General features: G+C 44.5%; 1 non-coding gene across 1 annotated transcript; it reads right to left on the reverse strand.

Moving 5' to 3' along the window:
* Positions 1-16,805: 16,805 nt before the first annotated feature.
* TRNAI-GAU (transfer RNA isoleucine (anticodon GAU)) lies at positions 16,806-16,876 on the reverse strand. Its single transcript has one exon. It is a non-coding gene; the product is annotated as a tRNA-Ile (tRNA).
* Between the last annotated feature and the right edge of the window lie 8,407 nt (positions 16,877-25,283).

Consider the following 25,283-nt stretch of genomic DNA (forward strand, 5'->3'; position numbering starts at 1 on the left):
TACCTTCCTACCGGAGCGGTACCTATTTATCTACTTGCACTTTGACGAGCTTTCGAACTGCTAGGTTGGCAGGAGCAGGGACTGAGCTCACCCCATCATGGGGATTCAAACTGGAGACCTTCTGATTGGCAAGCCCTAGGCTCAGTGGTTTAGATCACAGCACCACCCACGTCCCTCTTAGAGACATTAGGGAAGTTTTTAATGTTTGGTGTTTTATCGTGTTTTTAATATTCTGTTGGGAGCTGCCCAGAGTAGCTTAGACAACCAAGTCAGATGGGCGGCATGCAAATAATAAAATTGTTGTTGTAGAACAGTATCCCGTATATTTATTTATTTATGCATTGCTTATATATCCCACCTTTTCGTCCCAGGAGTTCAAGGCAGCATACATGCCTCTTCCCCTCCTCATTCAATCAACAACAACCATGTGAGACTGAGAAGCAGTGACTGGTCCATTGTCACCCTGCGAGAGAGTGATAATCTGAACCCTGGTCTCCCAGATCCTAGTTGGATACTCTAACCACTGCACCTTGCTGACTTTCTCTCAACTCAGAGAGCCAGTTCAAGAGAATGCCATGGTCAATGGTATCCAAAGCCACTGAGAGAACAAGTAAGAATAATAGGGTCGCATTCCCCCTGCCGTTTTTTCAACAAAGGTCATTCATCAGGGCGTCCATGGGTGATTCAGTCCCATAATCAGGCCAGACTCCAGCTGGAATGGGGTAAGATCGCCACTTTCATCCAAGAGTTCTTGCAAACTGTTGCACCACAACCCTCTCAATCACCTTTCCCAAAAAGGGAGTATTTGCAAGGGGATCGGATCCTGCACCAACATACGGCCTATGGACATATGAAGACATGTGGGCTTATAAACTGGTGTATATATATATATATATATATATACACACACACACACACACACACATACATACACAGACATATATATATGTGTGTGTGTGTGTGTTTTACATTTTAGAAGAATCACTTAAAAACCTTAAAATATCAATGACTTCCCTTCCTCTCTTTCCATAGTTCATTTTGCACAACAGAAATACCTGCATATTTTATATAAACTAAACCATTCAGTATCCCGTTATTATCCACCAAAACTTATTTACTCTGTTGAATATTAACGCTGCCCATATTTTCAAATATACACAAATCCCCCCCCATATATTCAATAAACACTTTCCAATCTTCTCTAAACATATATTCTTCTTGTTCTTCTATTCTATATGTTAGGTCTGCAAGCTGCACATATTCCATCAGTTTAAGTCGCCATTCTTCTTTAGTTGGGACTTTGCTCGTTTTCCATTTTTGGGCTAACAAAACATGAGCCGCAGTAGTGGCTTTTCTGCTACAGTGGTACCTCAGGTTACATATGCTTCAGGTTACATACGCTTCAGGTTACAGACTCCGCTAACCCAGAAATAGTGCTTCAGGTTAAGAACTTTGCTTCAGGATGAGGACAGAAATTGTGCTCCGGCGGCGCGGCAGCAGCAGGAGGCCCCATTAGCTAAAGTGGTGCTTCAGGTTAAGAACAGTTTCAGGTTAAGAACGGACCTCTGGAATGAATTAAGTACTTAACCCAAGGTACCACTGTACCTGGGAATTTTCGTCTGAGTTATCCCCAATGAAAGGACTCTGGGTTTTTGTTTTGTTTTTTGAAAAGTACTTTTAAATATAAACTGAGTTCTATCTCAGGTCAGTTCAGTTCAGTTCAGTTCAGGGACATCTCTTGTATGCTTTGGTGACTTGCCTCATATGCCCCAAGATTTCCTGAACATGATGAGGTGACAGCATCATTATCAGGAGAAACATTATCATGTGTGGTCATATACAAAGATTCCTTTATCCGCTTTAACTCCCTGTGTTTACCAGAGATAGTCCCTTTTTTTAGAAGATAGAGACTTGTCCCTGACCAAATGCTACCTTTTGAGGAACGGGGTTTTTTTTCTCTCTCAAAAAGAGTGTTAGTCTCCATGTGTGTTCATTCGCTTCCCTCAAATTTCACTCCCCTCCCCACATCTCTAGGTAAAGGTAAAGGGACCCCTGACCATTAGGTCCAGTCGTGACCGACTCTGGGGTTGCGGCGCTCATCTCACTTTACTGGCCGAGGGAGCCGGCGTACTGCTTCCGGGTCATGTGGCCAGCATGACTAAGCCGCTTCTGGTGAACAAAAGCAGTGCATGGAAATGCCGTTTACCTTCCCGCTGGAGCGGTACCTATTGATCTACTTGCACTTTGATGTGCTTTCAAACAGCTAGGTTGGCAGGAGCGGGGACCAAGCAACGGGAGCTCACCCCGTCGTGGGGATTCAAACTGGCGACCTTCTGATCGGCAAGTCCTAGGCTCTGTGGTTTAACCCACAGTGCCACCCGCATCTCTAGAAGCTCCTGATTTGCATGTGAGCACATGGCGAGTGCATCTTCTTGATACTTGCGTGGACATGCCCACAAAATACCACTGAACTGCTTCCTTTCCACCACCACTTTAGACATCTCTATCCCATGAGTAGTCAATGAGGTGGTTATTTATTTAAATATGTTTTCCCGCCCCCTTTATCCCACTCACCAGCCAAAAGAAAAATAAAAGGGAGTGAGCTCTCAGAGCAGCTTAAAGGTAAAGGCAAAGGGACCCCTGACCATTAGGTACAGTCGTGACCGACTCTGGGGTTGCGACGTTCATCTCGCTTTATTGGCCGAGGGAGCTGGCGTACAGCTTCCGGGTCATGTGGCCAGCATGACTAAGCCACTTCTGGCAAACCAGAGCAGCGTTTACCTTCCCGCCAGAGCAGTACCTATTTATCTACTTGCACTTCGTGCTTTCGAACTGCTAGGTTGGCAGGAGCAGGGACCGAGCAACGGGAGCTCATCCCATCGCGGGGATTCGAACTGCCGACCTTCTGATCGGCAAGCCCTAGGCTCTGTGGTTTAACCCACAGTGCCACCCGCGTCTCCAGAGCAGCTTACAAGTCACTAAAATAAATACAGTGGTACCTCGGGTTAAGTACTTAATTCGTTCTGGAGGTCTGTACTTAACCTGAAACTGTTCTTAACCTGAAGCATCACTTTAGCTAATGGGGCCTCCTGCTGCTGCTGCACTGCCGGAGCACGATTTCTGTTCTCATCCTGAAGCAAAGTTCTTAACCTGAAGCACTATTTCTGGGTTAGCGGAGTCTGTAACCTGAAGCGTATGTAACCTGAGGCGTATGTAACCCAAGGTACCACTGTACATAAATGACCAGCTCAGACTTAAAGACACAATTCAAAAGGAAAATGGACAAGGAGGGAGGAGCAAGTAAGCAAACTCGGGTTCAGGTTCTCAGTTGCAGGTTCTTCTAATGACCGGCTGGGATGAAAAAATTCAATAAGAGGATACAACGAAAGTTGCTGGTCTCTCAGATATGCTGATGGCATGGTCCCGCATCCATTCTGTCCCCTCTTCTGCTGTAACCTGATGGAATAGGTGCTGGTCCGGTGCTGGTAGCTAGGAAGCTAGGTAGATAAAACAGGTCACTAACAGAGAACTGAATGATTATTTTCATGTACCCAGCAAGGATCTTGATCCTTTGTTCAAATGCCCTCCTCTAGGGATGCTAAGCTCTGATGGGATAAGGTTTTATAAGGTGTTATATGTGAACCTACATTTCATATAGGAGCAGGTGGAGCTCATCAGCTTGAGAAGGCAGCCCATCTAGGAGAAGGAAAATGTCATTAACCCCAGTTAATGAGGCTGCAGCCTATTTCTGAAAGCCGACTCCATCCCCAGCTCCTCCACCTCCATCTCCTTTTTTGAGACCCAGGCTGCTAATTCACTTTTGAAGACATTTCCTTTCCCAGTGGTGGGTGTTTCATTCCGATCAATGAGCTCGATCTAAAGCAAACAAGGCTTACAATAAACCAGACAGCCTCGGGTTTTTGATATCATTAGCCTTTAACCTCCCACGGACTTCTTCAGAAGGGAGCTGCACTTTGTTACCAGATGTCAGAAAAGGAGGTGGCAAGTGGGGGGGAGGGGTATCTGCCACCAGAACTTCAACTGACAACTCAGGGCCACACAGTGTCCGTTTCCTGGTCAATGCACTTCAGGTAATGACAGAAGATTTCCAACGCTGATCGGCTGATCTCAGCAGCAGCAAGGGAACTCCTTGAAGTTAATAGGTTGGATCTGTGTTTTTCCTTATACAGTGGTACCTCGGGTTAAGAACTTAATTCGTTCTGGAGGTCTGTTCTTAACCTGAAGCTGTTCTTAACCTGAAACACCACTTTAGCTAATGGGGTCTCCTACTGCCTCTGTGGCGTGATTTCTGTTCTCATCCTGAAGCAAAGCTCTTAACCCAAGGTACTATTTCTGGGTTAGTAGTCTGTAACCTGAAGCGTATGTAACCTGAGGTACCACTGTCGAAGATATGCATAAGTGCATTCTATGCAAGAAAAGTTGGATTTGATGGTCGGTGCCATTTCTCTGTTGGTCATCCCAGCCTTCCTTTTCCAAGAAGCTTAAGGTGGCGGCATGCATGGTTATTCTACTTCCCATCTGAAGGATAGCTCAGTCGGCTGAGCATGAGATTAAGAGTCTCAAGGGCAAAATATTCCTGCGTTGCAGGAGGCTGGACTAGATGGCCCTTGTGGTCGCTTCCGACTCTGCAAATTCTATGATTGGGCCATCCCAGCTTACACGTCTTTTGCTGCTGCACTCTCGTGCGTGTCAGTTGACTCGCGTGAGAGCACAGCGCCACTGCAAGCTCAAGCGCGGGCTGCAAGATCCTTCTCCTCCCTGAGCTCAGTGGTGGTGCTGGAAGGTGGGAAATGTGACATTCCGGGATCCAATCAGGATGGCTTCCGTAGATTTGGGATGTCCCAGTAAAATTGGTGCAGCACACCCTCCAACATTTATCCAATGAAAATGTTGTTGTTGTTTAGTCATTTAGTTGTGTCCAACTCTTCGTGACCCCATGGACCAGAGCAAGCCAGGCACTCCTGTCTTCCACTGCCTCCCACAGTTTGGTCAAACTCATGCTGGTAGCTTCGAGAACACTATCCAACCATCTCGTCCTCTGGCATCCCCTTCTCCTTGTGCCCTCCATCTTTCCCAACATCAGGGTCTTTTCCAGGGAGTCTTCTCTTCTCATGAGATGGCCAAAGTATTGGAGCCTCAGCTTCAGGATCTGTCCTTCCAGTGAGCACTCAGGGCTGATTTCCTTCAGAATGGATCAGAATTTGATCTTCTTGCAGTCCATGGGACTCTCAAGAGTCTCCTCCAACACCATAATTCAAAAGCATCAATTCTTCGGCGATCAGCCTTCTTTATGGTCCAGCTCTCACTTCCATACATCACTACTGGGAAAACCATAGCTTTAACTATAAGGAACTTTGTTGGCAAGGTGATGTCTCTGCTGTTTGTGTCTATATTTTGATGATAATTTGATTACGTTGACTGCTTTTTAAAAGTTAGTTTCCACTGCTAGTTTTTACTCTTTCATTCCAGTTTTAGGGAGACTGCTTGGAGATTTATTTATTTTGTGTGTGAAGCATATATAAACCTTACTGAATAAAATAAATATATAACCTTACTGAAGCATATATAAACCTTACTGAATAAAAATCGCTACCTGGCGATCACAGAATAAATCAGGTAAGGAGGGAGCTGCAGCCCAAGTTGGAAAAGAGGTAGTACGGGAACACCTAGCTACTTTAAGTGAATTCAGATCTCCAGGGCCTGATGAGCTGCATCCAAGGGTACTAAAGGAGCTCGTGGATGTAATTTCAGAGCTTTTTTCTATTATCTTTGAGAATTCTTGGAGAACAGGTGATGTCACTACAGGCTGGAGGTGGGCAAACACTGTCAAAGGGGGGGGGAAGGAAGACCCAGGTAACTACCAACCGGTGAGCTTGACATCGATACCAAGGAAGCTCCTAGAACAGCTAATTCAACAGTTGGTCTGTGAGCATTTAGAAAAGGATGCTGTGATTACTACGACCCAGCATGGATTTATCAAAAATAGGTCATGCCAAACCAATCTGATTTCTTTTTTTGATGGAATTACAAACTTGGTGGATCAGGGAAATGCTATGGACATAGTGTATCTTGATCTCTCTTTTTTCAAATAATCTTTATTAGTTTTTCAGTTAGATACTCCACAAACACATATTGTATTACGTTTTACATTTATACTTGCTCTTCAGAGCTGACTTCCCTCCTTCCTTCTTCTGGTTTTTTATGTCACATATAATTTTATCGCATTATTTTCTTCCATTCTGCATATTGTTATTCATTTTCCATATTTGTATCCATATTTCCATAGTGTATCCATAAACAAATAAATCCTCATGTTTATACAATTCTTGTTGTCTGTATTCATTTACCACTACTGTTAGTTATATTAGTTTCCTTATACATTTTGCTTCTTATTATTTTCATTATCCATCACTTTTCTTAATCTTTCCCGTTATGAGGTTTATTTCCAATTCTACTGGTTTCACTATTTCATCTTATCTTTGTGTATCTTGATTTCAGTAAGGCTTTCGACCAAGTCCCCCATGATATTCTCGCAAGGAGGCTGGTAAAATATGGGTTGAACGAGGTAACTGTTAGGTGGATTTGTAGCTGGTTGACTGACCGGACCCGAAGAGTACTCATTAATGGTGCCTCGTCACCCTGGAAAAAAGTGACAAATAGGGTGCCACATGGTTCCACATGGTTCTGTCCTGGGCCCATTGTTGTTTAATGTCTTTATAAATGACGCTCTGGAGGGTAGGACTAGAACCAATGGCTTCAAGTTGCAAGAAAGGAGAATCTGTCTAAACATTTGGAAAACTTTCTGACAGTAAGAGCTGTTCAGCAGTGCAACTGACTCCCAGGAGAGGTGGTGAACTCGCCTTCCTTGGAGGTTTTTAAACAGAGGTTGGATGGCCATCTGTCATGGATGCTTTAACTGAGATTCCTGCATTGCAGAGGGTTGGACTAGATGACCCATGGGGTCCCTTCCAATTCTTAAGATTCTATGATTCTATACATATAAATGAGCAAATGCAAATTTTATTGTCAGGGAACTGCCATGGTTCAGGAGGGAGAGAGGAAAAGCCGGATGGAGTACAGAGAGCCTCCGAGGATTGTGAGAAGTAGCTCCTCCTCAACGGAGGAGAGTAACCACACCTCCAGTGGAGAGGAGCTGCAGGGCTCGGAGGAGGTGAGGCGGTGCCAGGAGACCTTGCCTGGGCAAAGGGGGGAGGAGAGGGGTCCTCCGTTACCCACACACTCTTTGCGCAGTAAGCTTCCGCGCAGAGAGGGGAGGCGCAGACTGGGCGTCAAGAAATTACTTTGCTGGGGAAAGTTTAAGGGCCGCCCACTCACGGATTCTGCCAGTGAATGAGCCAGCCACGGGAGAGTGGTGCTCTGGACAGATAACATTTGTTTTGCAGCTAAAGCAAGGCTTTACAGCCAAGTAGGCAGGTTATTGCCTGCTTGCACTTGAGCAACCACTTGGAACCATTACATTTAGGCAAATATGTGTCCTCTTTGTGGCAATGGATAAGTGGCTACCCAAGGTGTGGACTATGCATTGGGCCTGAACATATGAATCCTAGGAGCTTTTTCTTAAAACACAAATTAGGCGCTTATTGAAATTATTTCTCCTATGAAACATATTTATTTTCTCTCTCTTTCTTTGCACAGGCATATAATTATTCCTTTGTTTCTCTTAGGAGGAAGCCAGATTTTCCAGACTGAAGTGCAGCAGTCCGGCACCTTATTAAGTAAGAGACAGGCTGTAGAAGATAATTAACCACTTCTCATGGTTTTGGCAGCCACCAAGAAGAAAGGAGAGGTGGGAAAGGGTTGAGTCAGGTATTGTTTGCCACCCACATTAATTGTCCAGAACAGATGAACTGGCGTTGGATCCAAAATATTGTCCCACCAGCATCTCATATCCCTGCCATCGCAAGGGAGGGAAAGAGAAACCTGAGAAGAGGAGGGAAGGCGAGAGCGGTGGGAAGAAAAACAGTCCCTTCGTTGTGCAACGGGTTGCGTCTCTCTAATGAATCCCCTTTGAAAACCACACTTGGTAATAAATGAGGACATAATATAATGCAGATGGATCAACAGGGGCATTGCAGGCCGCTTGGTGTATCTGACGCATGGAGATCTGAGTTGGGGCCAGAGCACAGGTCAGGAGTCAGAACAAGTAGGTAAGGCCTAGCTGCTTCCTGCAAGGTGAACAAGATGTACCAGGGAAAATCATTCATGGAAGTTCTCAATGGCTGCTGACCATGATGGTCTCTGCTCTGCCTGGAGGCAGTGAAACTTCTGAATATAGGTTTCTGGGAATCAGAAATAGTGAGAGAGGTGTGTGAGGAGGTTCTGAAGGAGAGTTCTGGAAGCCTGAGGAAGCGCAGAGAAAGGGCACAGCTTAGTGGAAGAGCATCTGCTTTTCATTCAAAAGGTCCCAGGTTCAAGCCCCAGCAGCTTCAGGTAAGTCTAGGTAAGTATACCTGAAGGAATGTCTCCACTCACATAATTCAGCCCGGACATAGAGGTCCAACTCCGAGGGTCTTCTGGCAGTGAAGCTGCGAGAAGTGAAGTTACAGGGAACCAGGCAGAGGGCCTTCTCGGTAGTGGCACCCACCCTGTGGAACACCCTCCCATCAGGTGTCAAGGAAATAAACAACTATCTGACTTTTAGAAGACATCTGAAGGCAGCTCTGTTTTGGGAAGTTTTTAATGTTTGATGTTTTATCATGTTTTTAATATTTTGTTGGGAGCCGCCCAGAGTGGTTGGGGAAACCCAGCTAGATGGGCGGGGTATAAATAATAGCAGCAGCTTCTTCTTCTTCTTCTTCTTCTTCTTCTTCTTCTTCTTCTTCTTCTTCTTCGACTGGGAAAGACTCCTGTCTCAAACTCTAAAGAGACACTGCCAGTTGGCAGTAAGCTGGATGGTCTCATGGTCTGACTTGGTAAAGCAGTTTGTGTGTGTTTGTGTGTGTGACCCAGGCATAGGCAAATGTGGCTCTCCGGATGTTTTGAGACTACAATTCCCATCATCCCTGACCACTGGTCCTGTTAGCTAGGGATGATGGGAGTTGTAGTCCCAAAACATCTGGAGAGCCAAGTTTCCATATGCCTGGTGTGACCTCTCCAGATAACAGAACAACTCTTCTTTTCTGATCTCTGCGGCTGCGATCTCCTGGGTGACATGGATGTGGTTAGGCAGTCAAATGCGCATGCATACACTGTCCATTTCCTTCCCTCCCATCACCTCTCCATGCAGCCCCGGGCTCTGGCAACCCTCACTACACCACTGGTAACCATTGATAGTCCTCTTCTCCATGAATCTGTCCAGTCCTCTTTTAAAGCCATCCTGCCTCCTGCGGGAGTGAGTTCCATAGTTCAGCTTTGCACTGCACCACCCAGCCTTCAACTTTACTGGAGGTCCGTGAATTCAAATGTTATTAGAGCGGGAGGAAAACTTGTCTCTGTCCACTTTCTCCATGCCAGGAACATGGCGATGAATTTTCATGTGGCTGGTTTTTCAAAAACGGATGGAAAACAGAACTTAAGATTGGGAAAACAAGAAACTGAAAGAAACCCAAATATTCAGATTCGCCCATCTTCTACATCTCTTCCTGTCCCACTTTGCTATCTCTACCGTATTGTTTCGCTTCCCCAAGTGGTGCTCCTCACTTGCTCCTTTATTCCCTTGCCTACCCACCCATCATTTCAAAAACCACATTTGCTGTTCTTCGATGGGCAGCAAATTCGTCTGGGTTTCATTACTCACAAGCTATAGAGGGACATTTTGTCAGAACAGCATTTGGGCCCCCTCTTTTTGGATATTAGCGGGTGGATTTGGAAGTGAGCGGGTGCAGGGGGGGGCGGGCGGGAAGAAATTCTAAATTGAAAACACATTTCAATAGAAATGAGACACTGAGCAATCCGTTTGATTTTATACAGAGCTAGGAGGAAACTTATATTAGTGGAACAGTTTCAAGGCAGGCATTAATTTCTCCGCATGGCTCTGTCGGTGCTCCTGGAGAGTAACCTGTAGTGACCTCCTAGTTTCATATTATATACATTTTTAATAGTCTCCTTCTTTTGCCCCTCAGTACCAAGTGGCAGGATGTAAACCATTTCCTTTCCTTTTTGGTAAGCTTAAATTCTGTTAAGATTAGAATGGAAGCCATTAGGGCTGTCAACTGATTTGAAGGCTGGGGGGTTTTGGTGGGTCTTTTTGTGTGTGGATTAAGACTGTAATCCTATACAGACCTACCTGGGAATGAACCCCATTGAACACAGTGGGACTTAATTTCTGAGTAGGCATGTATAAGATTGCACTGTTAACCCTCTGCCTTTTAGCCAATTAATCAGTTATGCTCAAATAAATGTGCATATTACAGAAAGCTCGGTCTAGCTGCCTATTTGAGACCTTGAAGTCAGTGCAGGACAGTGTACAGTTTAATTGAAAAACACAACTCAGTACAAAAGCAAGGACATGTGAGTTCGTTGGTTTCAATAAGCACCTGTAACAGTACAATTCTGTACATGTCTCCTCTGATGGCCCTTTGCTATCCAGGGTGGGGATCAGGAGGACAAAAGACTACGTATGCCATCCCATCCCATCTCAAATAAAGTTGTAAAAATGGGATGAATTCATCTTATTAAAAGGTAAAGGTACCCCAGACTGTTAGGTCCAGTCAACTCTGGAGTTGCGGCGCTCATCTCGCTCTATAGGCCGAGGGAGCCGGCGTTTGTCTGCAGACAACTTCCAGGTCATGTGGCCAGCATGATTAAGCCGCTTCTGGCGAACCAGAGCAGCACATGGAAATGCCGTTTACCTTCCCGCCGGAGCGGTACCTATTTATCTACTTGCACTAGCGTGCTTTCAAACTGCTAGGTGGGCAGGAGCAGGGACCAAGCAACAGGAGCTCACCCCGTTGCGGGATTCGAACCGCCGACCTTCTGATCGACAAGCCCTAGGCTCTGTGGTTTAGACCACAGTGCCACCTGTGTCCCTACATTCATCTTATTACTAGTTATTTATTACTTATTACATTTGCATAGCCAATTGTGGCACACAAATAAGAGAATACCCAAACCTAAAATATATAATAATTAAACGAAACCACAAAAGACAGTCTCTCCCTCAAAACACACACAAAATCCCACTTTCCTCACAATGGAAGCAGCACGAACACTTTATAACCCAGGTTAAACTACGCTGGGTCACAACACCCTGAGGTAAGTTGAAGAAACAATTCAAAATTACTCCCTGCAATAAACTGCTTTATGCAGCTGTATGAATTGCATACAGTTAGATGAGAATATGCCACAGAAGAAGAAAGAGGGGGGGGGAGAAACAGGGAGATATATGTTCCTTTCGTTTCTCTTCTTTTCTTTGCTGTGGCCTCTGGGGATCTTTGGTAATATAGACTTTGAAAGTATACTTGGATGCAGACATGGCTGCTTATGTGAAACCCCCGCAGGCCATGCTTAGTGCAGCGCCTGCCAAAAGTGGGAGTGTGATGAAGCATTACTGCTTGACACGCCTAAAAGAAGCACCGTATTATGACACCATTAAAATGCCATTACAGGCCAGCTGCCTCGTGCGGGACAGTGCCAAGAAAGGCAGACAGGGTCTCAATGAATTATTATTCCTTGGAAGGCTACTCCCCGTCTCCTTTTCTAGCCGCTTTTAACAATAATAAAACTAGAACCAATACACAATTGATTTTAGCATTGTGTGTTAGAGAAAGAGAAACATTTGCACACATGTACAAATAACACAAAGGATGCAAGTGGTTCACAAAGGCTCATTCTAGCTTACCTGTTCATTGAATATTCATCCTCATTCGTTTGCAGGGAGATTAGGTGAGGGTGTGGTCAAAGCATTACCATAGGCTTTCCCAATGCATCCGCCCACCCTACCCCCGGTCACTTATTGCAAAAAGTCTAATTGTTTGGGGAAGCAGGGTCGTTGCGCAAGACCTCCCGATCAACTCCGATTCCGAGACCTCAGTTTGCTGGTACGTGATTGAATCCTACCTGAAATCCCAATGGGATTTCCCCCAGACCTTATGCGCCCCCATTGGCTGGATTTAACTGTGATTCCAGGAATTACCTTAAGCCTTTGCCCCACCCCAGTTCTGGTGAAATTTCAGTCGGAAAGGAAAAACGGAAATTACGAAGCAAAACTCTGGGGATGTATGCATAGGGGTACCTGATGTTGGCTCTTCTTGACAGGCAGACATCTATAACCAGCAACCAGTGTCCTCTTGCAGAACTGTCAGGATAAAAGCTGTGCAATTTAATGGAGCAAATAATAATAATAATAATAATAATAATAATAATAATAATAATAATTTATTTATACCCTGCCCATCTGGCTGGGTTTCCCCAACCATTCTGGGTGGCTTCCAACAAAAGATTAAGATACAATAGTCCTTCAGATATTAAAAGCTTCCCTAAACAGGGCTGCCTTCAGATGTCCCCTAAAAGTCTGGTACAGTCATACCTTGGGTTACAGATGCTTTGGGTTGCACAATTTTGGGTTGTGCACTGCGCTGAACCCGGAAGTACCGAAACAGGTTACTTCCGGGCTTTGGTGCTTGTGCATGCACAGAAGTGCTAAATCACACTTTGCACATGTGCAGAAGCACCAAATTGCAACCCGTGTGTGCGAAAACGCAGTGCTGTGGGTTGCGAATGTGCTTCCCACATGGATCACGTTCGCAACCGAAGCGTCCACTGTAGTTGTTTTTTCCTTTGACATCGGGTGGGAGGGTGTTCCACAGGGTGGGCACCACTTCCAAGAAGGCCCTCTGCCCCTGTGAAAGGGCGGCTGGGACAGGAGGGGACACCACCCTCAGCCATGGATTCTCCCTCTCCTTTTAGCCAATTTATCTGGCTCTTTGACATCCTCACAAATATCAAAAGGGCACTGTCCATTTCTCGCATCCCTTGCTCGTCTATGATGCTTGATGGAGCCTAGAGTGCCTTCATTTTTCACTTGCATGCCTGCCCCACCCAGACTGACACTGCTCTAACTCCCTATTGCACCTTTCAGTAAGAAATGTCAACAGGCTCAGCTCCACATGAGAGGTGATCAACCTTCAGCGCTTAGCCTAATTTCAAAATCCCTCTGCAAGCGATCACCCACTGCACCCCCTTCCTCTGCCCCTGCCAGTTCACCCACTAATCTTCATGGCAGAGCAGAGATTTGCACCCTGGTCTCTCAGGTCTTAGTCCCACACTCTAACCACTACATCACACTGGCTCTCCAGAATGCTGTTCTCACAGTGGGCAACAAAATTCCAGCAAGCAAGCCCTGAGCAAAACAGCAATCGTACCCTTAACCAGAGTGGAAAGAAACCAGAATAGTAAGAGAGCAAGATCTACACACTTGTTACTATTGCCCTTCCCTCGTGCGTTGGCTGAACCCCTAGTTATAATGTCTCAAGTGGGCTTAGGGTGAACATGGACCAACCTGTGTCCAGCAAAGGTCCTAATCTGGCCCATGAGGGCGTATCAGCCATAACTGGGTAAGTACTGGGGACTACAGTATCAGAAGCAATTTCAGCAGTAATTGTTATACACCTTGAACTAGTGTGCCCATTGATGGTCCTGCACTAGCAACTGGGATGGTAAGCAGCACCGATAATTAGGCTTCAAGGGACCAGCACCCTCACATCTGCTGTGCTAATATGGAATATGACTGACTTGGCATCCTTCCAGTTGCTAACTAGAGTCAAGGTCATTTCATGTGGTTTCAGCTGCACTGTAGCAAGCGCCCTTCATCACCTGCCTGGGAGGAAGGGCCCTTTGATTGGCACCTCATTGATCACCATAACTCAACCCCTTAATTCATAAAAATGCTTCTCCTCAATTGCAGCCCATTAAGCCCTACTAGGAAATAATTGAGCCTCCTTTCTGTTTTTGTCTGGAATGAATTTGCTTTGATCAGTAAACCCAGCTCTGTGGCGTACCTGATTTAAGCTTTTTTCACAGATATGAGGGATGGATAATGTGAGCTTCCTTGTTGCTGTCAGAAACATTTTCCAGCCAGTGAGTTGTGTCTGCAAGTTGTTACCCGCCAGTGATAGCTCTTGATTTGCTGCGGAGAGGAACAGCGGTTTGGCAGGGCGCCCTACAAGGAAAGAAGAAGCTGCCATTTGGAGAGTGTGCGGAACGGCAGATCTATGTGCTGCCTTTAGATCTATGTGCTACCTTTCTCCCAAGGAACTTGGGGCAGAATTTTGGCTCCCAACAACCCTGTAAGGTAGGTTAGGGCTCAGTCAGACAGGACTCACCTTCCAACTGAATGCTTATGTATACTGGATAGCTCAGTCGGTAGAGCACGAGACTCTTAATCTCAGGGGCTGTGGGTTCAAGCTCCACGTTGGACATTGCGGGGGGGGGGTAGACTAGATTAGCCTTGGGGGTTACTTCCAACTCTACAATTCTATAATTTTATGAGTTTTATTTTAGATTCAGTGGAGACCGGGGACTTTGCCCCCCTCTATTTAGTCCTGAAATAAGCTACTAGGAATCTTATTCAGGCACTTCTCAGGCTTCAGTAGGAATTGCACGTGCTTCCGCAGCATATCTTCCCAACCATAACGCCAAGAAACTTCTTAGGAGTCATTTAAAGAAATAAAAAGAAAGCTGGATTTCTCAGGAGCCTGCACTGACCACTCCATTCTAGACTTCTTGAATTCCTTTTTTAAAATAGTTTTTTATATTTTTTTCAAATTTATACATTTCATTAGTTTTACACTCGATTTAACATTTCCAAATTTTGACTTCCTTCCCCCTCTTTCTGTTGTTACTTAAATTAATTTATTAATATCTTCTGCATATCCAAGTTTATTTAACTTGCTCATTTATTTATCTACTGTAAATATATACTCTTATAAAACTGCAGGTTATTACATTAATCCTGCTAATGTTTTTATCTGTTTACAATCTGTCTGTAAATATTCAATAAACCATTTCAATTCTTTTATTAAAAGTTTGTTATCTTGATTTCTTATTCTTCCGGTAAGTTTTGCCATTTCTGCATATTCCTTAAGTTTTTGTATCCAATCTTCTTTTTCTGGGACTTCTGCTTCTTTCCACTTTTGGGCAAGTAACATTCTTCCTGCTGTAGTAGCATACATAAATAAATTTCTATACAATTTACGTAGTTCTACTACAGAACTACCTAGACTTAGACAGGTCACCAGGTGTGATGTTTTGCTTAGTGATGATTTGGAGAAATCATAGCTCTACATCGTGGCTGCAAATGCACAGCATTTTATCCTAGAATCAGTGGAGACCCAGCACTTGGTATTTTTCTACGTAGTCCACAGCCAGTCTAGATACATTGCATAATAAAGGTAATGGTAAAGGCAAAGGACCCCTGGATGGTTAGGCCCAGTGAAAGGCGACTATGGGGTGTGGCGCTCATCTTGCTTTCAGGGCAAGGGAACCAGCATTTGTCTGCAGACAGTTTTCCGGGTCTTGTGGCCAGCATGGCTAAACCCCTTCTGGCGCAACAGGACACTGTGACAGAAGCCTCTGAAAAGTGCTTCTTGAGAAACTGGTTTCATTCTGAAAGTAAAAGCTCATTGCACACTGAAAACAAATGTAGGGGGACCAAATAAATTGGGGGAGGGGAGGGGTATGCACACTTGCCCAATGACTTGTAGGTGGCTGTATACTAAGATCACAATCACCGCGTCTTTTTTCATTCACCCAGGGCAAGCGCAAAGATGAAAATTTTTGGTTTAACCCAATTTCAATCTCCAGCCTTTATTGGCATACAGTGGTACCTCGGGTTAAGAACTTAATTTGTTCTGGAGGTCCGTTCTTAAACTGAAACTGTACTTAACCTGAGGTACCACTTTAGCTAATGGGGCCTCCCGCTGCCACCGTGGTGGCGCCGCCGCGCGATTTCTGGTCTCATCCTGAAGTAAAGTTCTTAACCTGAGGTACTATTTCTGGGTTAGCAGAGTCTGTAACCTGAAGCGTATGTTACCTGAAGCGTCTGTAACCCGAGGTACCACTGTATAGACAAAGTTCTGAAAGGTGCAGTGCAATAAAATTGCTCAGCAAAATCTGCATCTAGCAATCAAAATAGTGTTGCATAACATTCACAGATCCTCACTGCGTCTTGAAGAAACCTGGCTACCATCTTCATCTTGCCCCATCCTGGGTAAGCATTAGGAAGGCTAGCTTACATCCATGGATAAACTAACCAAGGGAAGGGTTTCCAAACAATTAACGACACTCACCCTTGTGGATTGGCAGGATCTGGAATCAATCTAGATTGTAAGCAGCATGTTGAGCTTGAGCATGAATGATTCCTGGGAGAGGGGGGGAAACTACGTTTTTTGGTACTACAAATGGGTTAGGGTGTAAGCAGTCTGAGTGATTTGCTCAGATCTAGCCTGTGGCCTTTAAAGCTGGATAGAGATTGGAATGAGCGTTTTCTATATTGGAGCCTGACATTTGAATCAATGCACCGCATTGGCAGGATCTGCCAGAACCAAATTGCTAATTGTTGCAACAGCAACCCACCTGGTGGGAAGCAAGCATCGTGACTTCACCCCCATCTCTCAGCTGTTTCTGGTGGCCAGCAAAGAGAAGGATGGGGTGGGAGGGAGAAATAAGGAAAAAGTTGCCAGGTTACCTTGCACTCTGCCAGTGTGAACCCAAGAGCCCTGTCCCTCTGTTCCTCCACCTCAGGGACTCCCTTAAGATAGAATCATAGAATTGTAGAGTTGAAAGTGACCTTGAGGATCATCCAGACCAACCCCCTGCAATGCAGCTGTCCCAGACAGGGATCGAACCTGCAACCTTGGCATTATCAGCACCACGCTCTAACCAACTGAGCTACCTCGCTGTTCTTCAACCACCCTTTAACATAAACCAGGAGAAAAGCAATGACAAACCTAGACAGCATCTTAAAAAGCAGAGACATCACCTTGCCAACAAAGGTCCGTATAGTTAAAGCTATGGTTTTCCCAGTAGTAATGTATGGAAGTGAGAGCTGGACCATAAAGAAGGCTGATCGCCAAAGAATGGATGCTTTTGGATTATGGTGCTGAAGGAGACTTTTGAGAGTCCCATGGACTGCAAGAAGATCAAACCTATCCATTCCTATAGAAATCAGCCCTGAGTGCTCACTAGAAGGACAGATCGTGAAGCTGAGGCTCCAATACTTTGGCCACCTCATGAGAAGAGAAGACTCCCTGGGAAAGACCCTGATGTTGGGAAAGATTGAGGACACAAGGAGAAGGGGACGACAGAGGACGAGGTGGTTGGACAGTGTTCTCAAAGCTACCAGCATGAGTTTGACCAAACTTCGGGAGGCAGTGGAAGACAGGAGTGCCTGGCGTGCTCTGGTCCATGGGGTCACCAAGAGTTGGACACGACTAAACGACTAAACAACAACAATCCGCATTTGTGACAGTGGGCTTATTTATCTACATTTATTTCTTGCCCTGCACTTTCCAGGCACATGCCTGCGCTTAAAAGTTCAGTGTTTGGGGGTTCTTTGCCCTAGAGCTTTCCCCCATGAAAACCTGCTCTTCAGTGCTCAGTCGGAGCAAACGTCAATTCAGGTCTTCCTTGGATTGCTGTTTGCACCTGGAAAGAGCAGGAGAAAATTAAGTGTGGATAAGCCCAATGGCTGGCTAAAGCGAGCATCTTTTTGTTGCTTTGCTACATCCCAGCCAGATGCGAAGGCAAGTGAAGTTGTCCAGACATCCCAATTTTCATGGAAACAGCATGGAGTTTGAATAAACACTGAGCATTTACCCCAGGATGTGATCCGAATTTGACATTCAATACAATAACAAAACATTTTGTTAGAGCGTAATTCCCCCACCCCAAACCTTAAAGGCATTGTTCCTTATCCAGGATTATAACATCAAGTTGTGCAGTCCACCTTCCAAGACGTGAAGTTTATATTTTTTATTTATTTACAGTATTCTTATCCTGCTTTTCAACTGTATGGTCCCTGAGGCAGCATGCAACTCACCAAATCACTGGCTGCAGGGACCATGTCTCAGGGTTTTTTAAAAAATGTAATCATGTTGGTCCATAGAAAACCTCGGGTGGGGTGGGGAGAACTCGAAAATCTGCAGTTGAGCAATACACTTATTAGAAACAATTAAAAGGTCACAAAATTGTGGCAAGCTTTAAAGTTCACCAAATCTTCTAATCAGGTGGCAGAGAGGGATGCAGGGGAAAATGGCAGAAATTACCCTGGATGTTGTAGCTATAAGGCCAGCTTGCGTGTTAAGACTCCAAGACCTCAAGGGACCACCAGTCGGGTTGTTGTGGCTTTCCAATCGTGCCCACCCACAACAGCATTGAGGTCGGTCTTGATGATCCCACCGCAACATGTGCTCTCTGGGAAGAAGACATGATTTGTAGACTCCAAGATTACAAATGGATAAGTCTCTGTTGGGTGTGGAAGGTATAATAATAATAATAATAATAATAATAATAATAATAATAATAAAAATTTATACCCTGCCCTCCCCAGCCAAAACCGGGCTCAGGCCAGCTAACACCGGATATAAATACAGTAAAAATATTAAGAACAAAACAAAAACAAAAAAACAAAAACCCCAACAAACAATTGATTAAAATATAAGTTAGAGTACAGCATAAAATGCAGCCTCGTTTTAATGGTAGCCTATAGATCAAAGCGGGAAGTGGGTGGCACTGTGGGTTAAACCACAGAGCCTAGGACTTGCTGATCAGAAGGTCGGCGGTTCAAATCCCCGCAACAGGGTGAGCTCGGTCCCTGCTCCTGCCCACCTAGCAGTTCAAAAGCACGTCAAAGTGCAAGTAGATAAATAGGTACCGCTCCGGCGGGAAGGTAAATGGCGTTTCCGTGCGCTGCTCTGGTTTGCCAGAAGCGGCTTAGTCATGCTGGCCACATGACCCGGAAGCTGTACGCTGGCTCCCTTGGCCAATAAAGCGAGATGAGCGCCGCAACCCCAGAGTCGGCCACGACTTGATCTAATGGTCAGGGGTCCCTTTACCTCTACTTACCAGGGGTTTAAAAAGAGAGACATTCTAATGCCCACATGAAGATGTTGGGGGTCCATCTGGATGCCTTCTGCATCAAAGGCAGATGTTACACCGCCCTTCCCCGTGAAACTACTAAACATTGATACAAGTTCCAAGTCTAGATTTTGTCCCCTACCGCTCTATGTTACAAGCTTCAGAGTTTGCGAAGGCTCTTGTATCTTTAAAAACAGATCCTGCAACATTTCAAAAAGTTACCAGAGCACTTTCTGGGGCCAGGGCTGGCAACCTCCCCCTCCATTGTCTCTAGCGCCAAAGCCTTGACCACAGCACAGCCAGTCAAATTAGATTGTATTAAAATTCCGAGACCTTTAAAGCCTATGGAACATTTTCATTTTTTCCTCCCCCTTTTCTCACTTTACAGTCTGGGCTGACTTTATCCCTCGGTGGATTTGATTCTCGGAATATTGCTCCAGTTGTAAAACAGCACTCGATTTTCCTCTCTCGGTGTAAATGTGTGCAGATGATCTCCCTTTCTCTGCACATGTCACTGTATCTTTTGATGTCCTGCTGCAATACATCTTTGTCAGTTAGAAACCAGTAGTTCTCCTTGGAGTCTAAGAATACTGTTGCGCATGCAACACCCATAAAACAGGATACAGGATTATGCCTGCATGTGGCTGTTATAACATGGCTAGCGGAACTGAAGTTACCAAGATCATGTTCCCAAGCAAATGACTCCAAACCTCACTCCTTTTCAATAAAGCTTTATAGTAGACCTAGCTTTTGCTGCAGGGACGCAGGTGGCGCTGTGGGTTAAACCACAGAGCCTAGGACTTGCCGATCAGAAGGTTGGCAGTTCGAATCCCCGCAACGGGGTGAGCTCCCGTTGCTCAGTCCCAGCTCCTGCCAACCTAGCAGTTCGAAAGCACGTCAAAGTGCAACTAGATAAATAGGTACCACTCCGGCGGGAAGGTAAACAGCATTTCTGTGCACTGCTCTGGTTCGCCAGAAGCGGCTTAGTCATGCTGGCCACGTGACCTGGAAGCTGTACGCCGGCTCCCTCGGCCAATAAAGTGAGATGAGCGCCGCAACCCCAGAGTCGGCCACGACTGGACCTAATGGTCAGGGGTCCCTTTACCTTTACCTAGCTTTTGCTGCAGTTTTCCTCTGCCCTCAAGCATCTTTTCAAATCCCCTAGGCCTCTTCAGCTTGATATCTGGAGAAGCCCCCAGGTATTCAAGCTGTACAGTGCGCACCTAGACCAGAAGTCCCCCAAATCTTTCGGGCCATGGGGCGCACTGGGAAATTGAATAAATATTGGGTTCTTCAAAAGCTGCTTCCTAATAGTCACGAGTTCCATCCCTGACATGTAAAGGATTGCACAAACCAATTATTATTTTATGTCATTTTTGGACAGAAGGCTTCTTACAGTTCAGGGTTTGTGCAACTCGCGTGCGCACGAAAGTGAAATTTATACCCCCAGTTCAGCCTGTGTTCAGCTGGCCCAGTGCCTAAAGTGACAACAGAAAGTAATCCAAGTGCAACTTTAAAGGCATGGAAAAAAATGTAACACACTCTGCTAAAAGGGATGACAGCATGAAAAGGGGAAAGAAGGTTCTGGAAACTGCGGCTATCTAACAAACCAGGCCATCAGAAGAAGCAAAAATAGACATGAGGCAGAACAACTCCATTCATTTTATTTTATTTTATTTTATTTTACCAACAACCAAAACACAAACAGTGACCCCCCCCAGGCAGCTGATACATTGGGTATACATAATCAATAGTAACATATTCAAATTAACCATATGTACAATTTTGTATACGTTAACCCTCCTCCATCCTCAAGGTTTATTTAACTTTTAACATTTTAAGTGCCCCAAATTGTTCAGACCTACCCAAATAATTCAATATCTTCTCAAACCAATCCTCCTCTTTCTCACAGACCTTAAACCCTTTCATTCTGTGTATCTTCATGGTTAGATATTCTAAAATTATAATATTATTCAGTTTTTTCCTCCATTGGTTCACCCCTAGAACAACTCCATTCATGATTACCTTACAGTGGCTGGGGGAACCCAGTCAGATGGGCAGGGTATAAATAAATTAATGATGATGATGATGATGATGATGATACCCCACCCATCTGGCTGGGTTTCCCCAGCTGCTCTGGGCGGCGTCCAACGAAAGATTAACAGTACATTAAAACACCAGTCATTAAAAACTTCCTGACTTCAGATGTCTTCTAAACGTCAGATAGTTGTTCATCTCTTTGACATCTGGTGGGAGGGCGTTCCACAGGGAGGGCGCCACTACCGAGAAGGCCCTCTGCCTATTTCCCTGTAGCTTTGCTTCTCGCAGTGAGGGAACTGCCAGAAGGCCCTCGGCGCTGAACGATGGGGGTGGAGACGCTCCTTCAGGTATACTGGCCCGAGGCCGTTTAGGGTTTTAAATTAAAAATAACATTTTTGAATTTAAATTTTTGCGAATTACCACTGTTAAGTACATAATTATTACTCTCTTTTGCATTTCATTTCCCTCTGACCTCATGGCTTGCAATTTCAACCAACCAACCATGCCTTGTATATGTGCATAAATGTGTGCCTGCAACTCAGGACGATGTCTTCATGCATCTCATGAAGTGGGACTTTACCGCATGAAAGTTCCTTATGCTATAATAAATTTGCTAATCAGTCTTTAAGGTGCCACAAGACTCTTTTGTTGCTTTTAAGGAGCTGGGAGCGGGAAAGCTGTGTTTGGACTCTGGGGTGGCCCTAGCTTGGCTTTTGAAGTTCTCTTGGTCTCCATGAAGTTTGTTTACCCTCTGCTTTCCTCTCTTCTCCTTTATTTAAGAAGACACCACATAGCAATAACAAACAGTAATTACATTCAGGTATCATTAACAGCCTGCTTTGAATCCACAAACACAAAGGAGTCTCTCTCTATTGCTCTAAAGACTGGAAACTCCATCCTTAAGTCATTTGTTTAAGGACTCTGACAAATATAGTGTGCCTGAAGAACCCCCTGCACCCATCCTGCCCACAAACAACTGCATTAAACACACACACAGAGAGAGAGACAGTTTGAACTTTAACTCTCTTTCCTGGCTTGTGTTGCTTTTCAAAGCAAATCGCTCCTCCTCCATTGCTTAAGTTAATACGATGCCTTGAGAGCTTGCTAAGAAGGAGATAATAGAGCATCTTCTAGACAAACATACTCTTAAATCCCCATCTTTAAGGTCTACAAGGATCTGGTCTCCCAGGTGTTAGCAGTTCAAAGCGCAGGCTTAGGTGAGTTTATGTTGACCAAATAAGTTCGATTTGCATAGACACAATGTTGAGAGCAAGGGTGGGTGTTGCTGTTTTTTGTATTTTGGCATGGCAGGAAGCAAAGAGCTCACATCAAAGGATGCTGAAAGGTGCCTTGGAAGTTCACAAACTAAAAGAGGCCTCTGGTCAGCTATCTGGGAGAGAGATCTCCTGGGAAAAGGCTTTCTCACAACACTTCCAGGCACTCCTAATCCTTCTCGGATCAAAAACATGCATTGGGCATGTTATTTCAGTTCCCCTGGTTTTGGTCAAACTCAGGGTGCAATTACATGGCCGTCTTAATCCAAAGTGATGTTTTAAAACTGCATGGGGAGATCCAGATGGATTTCCAGTTCAGGGGCGGCAAGGTGGTTTTGCGAGCTTATTATTTTTTAGTTTGTGGCGGATTGGCTACTAAATGTTTGTCAGATAAAAGGCAGCTGGACTAGATTAATATTAGGCAGGGGCCTTCAATGCATTGCTTGGAGCACCTGCTAATATATATTTTTTGTTTAAGCAACTCTAGCCAGAGACCCAGAAATATAATTTTATTATTTATATCTGTTTTAATTGGCTGGTTTTACCTGTATCGATAATCTCTTTGTAAATTTGGTTTTACTGTTTGGTTTTAACTGCATTTGGGCAAACGTTTTATATTGGTTTTGTAAACTGCTTAAAGGTTTTTTTTTGTCAATTAAGGTATTCAGATCTTGCCAGAGAAATAGAATGGATGGGTGTTTGGCCGGTTCCAGCAGGACTTCTCTTGTATTCTTAAAAAGCAGTAAAAGTACCCATATCTAAGAAGAAGTTATCTCTTCTCAGGCATCTAGTAAGGAATACAGTAGTAATGGAAACTCTACAAAGGAATTTTAGAAATTCCCTCTCTAGGGTGGTTAGTTGTGTGCTTCTGAAATACATCACAAAAAATGAGGATGTTTTTATTTGCATAAAATCTGACTGTGAACACACACACAAGATACACACAAATACTAGACTAGGAAGGAAGACAGGCCAGCTAACCTGTTATTTACCTTTAAATTGGGCTTCTACTAGACCATCTTTCAACTAGAGAACTGTCCTCTGTGAAGTAGGACACATGGACATCTTTACCACCTCCATATCCATCTGTGTTTTGTTTTTTTCCACCTATAAAACACCAATTATTTAGCTCATATATTTAAAGGAGCTAATTTCTGGCCCAGAAAGTTAATCACTTTAAATAATAATAATAATAATAGACACAAATGTAAGCTTTTTTTCCAGTTGCTGGGCAAATATCATTCCAAAAATATTCAGATTATAAAGTACTCAATCAACACAATGTGGCTTAAGTATATATATATATTTATTATTATTATTGGGAGTGTCTTGAGTTATGAAACCAGGTTAACAATAAAAACTATTCCATTTTTAATGTTCTTTTGATAGGAAACTTTGATGTCCTTGTCAAACAAACTGATTGCCAACTTATTTAAAGTGAACACGCATGAAGCTATTTTGACCGTTGGTCCATCTAACCAAGTGATGTCTACTGTGGCCGCTGGTGAAACTCCTTGTTCTCCATTAAAAGCCGTCAGTTTGCACCAAGGCCAATTTTCCCATATGGATGTCATGGCTTACCATAGATTTGAATTTGTGCATGCTGGCTCCTCTCCCAGATGACCCGGCCCTACCATTAGGCAAGGTGATATGATTCAGCTGAGGCTGATTTCAGCACCCAATTGCCAGTGGTTTAGTTTTTTAGTACACTTCTACCATGAAGAATTGAGATTGGGATTTTCCAGCACAGACCTTTACCCTGCCTCCCCTTCACCCAAAATCCCAGAGAGATAAATAACAAAATGGTATATTTTTCTATCCTTGCAAGCTCAGGCTGAGAAAAGCTTTCTGTTTGCCATCATTACCCAATAATATATGTGTTGAAACCCTACCGGTAAGAAAGACAGCATCAAGGAGCTAAGGGTATTACAAAACGATGGACTTCTGAAGCACATTGCAGTGATGCCTCTGAAAGATAATAGTCCAGGTGCATGATGTGAACGAGCCACAGCACGCATTAGGCTTTTTGTTGTTGTTTAGTCATTTTGTCGTGTCCGACTCTTCGTGACCCCATGGACCAGAGCACACCAGGCACTCCTGTTTTCCACTGCCTCCCGCAGTTTGGTCAGACTCATGCTGGTAGCTTCAAGAACACTGTCCAACCATCTCGTCCTCTGTCGTCCCCTTCTCCTTGTGCCCTCCATCTTTCCCAACATCAGGTTCTTTTCCAGGGAGTCTTCTCTTCTCATGAGGTGGCCAAAGTATTGGAGCCTCAGCTTCACGATCTGTCCTTCCAGTGAGCACTCAGGGCTGATTTCCTTCAGAATGGAGAGGTTTGATCTTCTTGCAGTCCATGGGACTCTCAAGAGTCTCCTCCAACACCATAATTCAAAAGCATCAATTCTTCGGCGATCAGCCTTCTTTATAGTCCAGCTCTCACTTCCATACATCACTACTGGGAAAACCATAGCTTTAACTATACGGACCTTTGTTGGCAAGGTGATGTCTCTGCTTTTTAAGATGCTGTCTAGGTATGTCATTGCTTTTCTCCCAAGAAGCAGGCGTCTTTTAATTTTGTAACTGCTGTCACCATCTGCAGTGAGTATTAGGCTTACATGCTTCTTAAGATTTGAGACAGATAAAAGAAAGTGCTTCAATATTGTATTGTATTGCATTGTATTGTCAAACTAGCTCCCCCAGGAGGCAGTTAAGGCCACCAACCTGGATAGCTTTAAAAGGCGGTAAGACCACTTCCTTGGTGTTAGGTACCATCTGTAAATACTTTTCAGAGGAGTGAACATAGACCACGTTTCCCAAATGTATGGGAAACCGCCCTACTAGAAAAGCTAACCAACTCAAACTAGCACGGGGACAGAGCAGGGTGCCTTCACCCCTGGAAGAAGTCTCAACAAA

The sequence above is a fragment of the Podarcis raffonei genome, chromosome 7 (assembly GCF_027172205.1).
Source record: "Podarcis raffonei isolate rPodRaf1 chromosome 7, rPodRaf1.pri, whole genome shotgun sequence".
Lineage (NCBI taxonomy): Eukaryota > Metazoa > Chordata > Lepidosauria > Squamata > Lacertidae > Podarcis > Podarcis raffonei.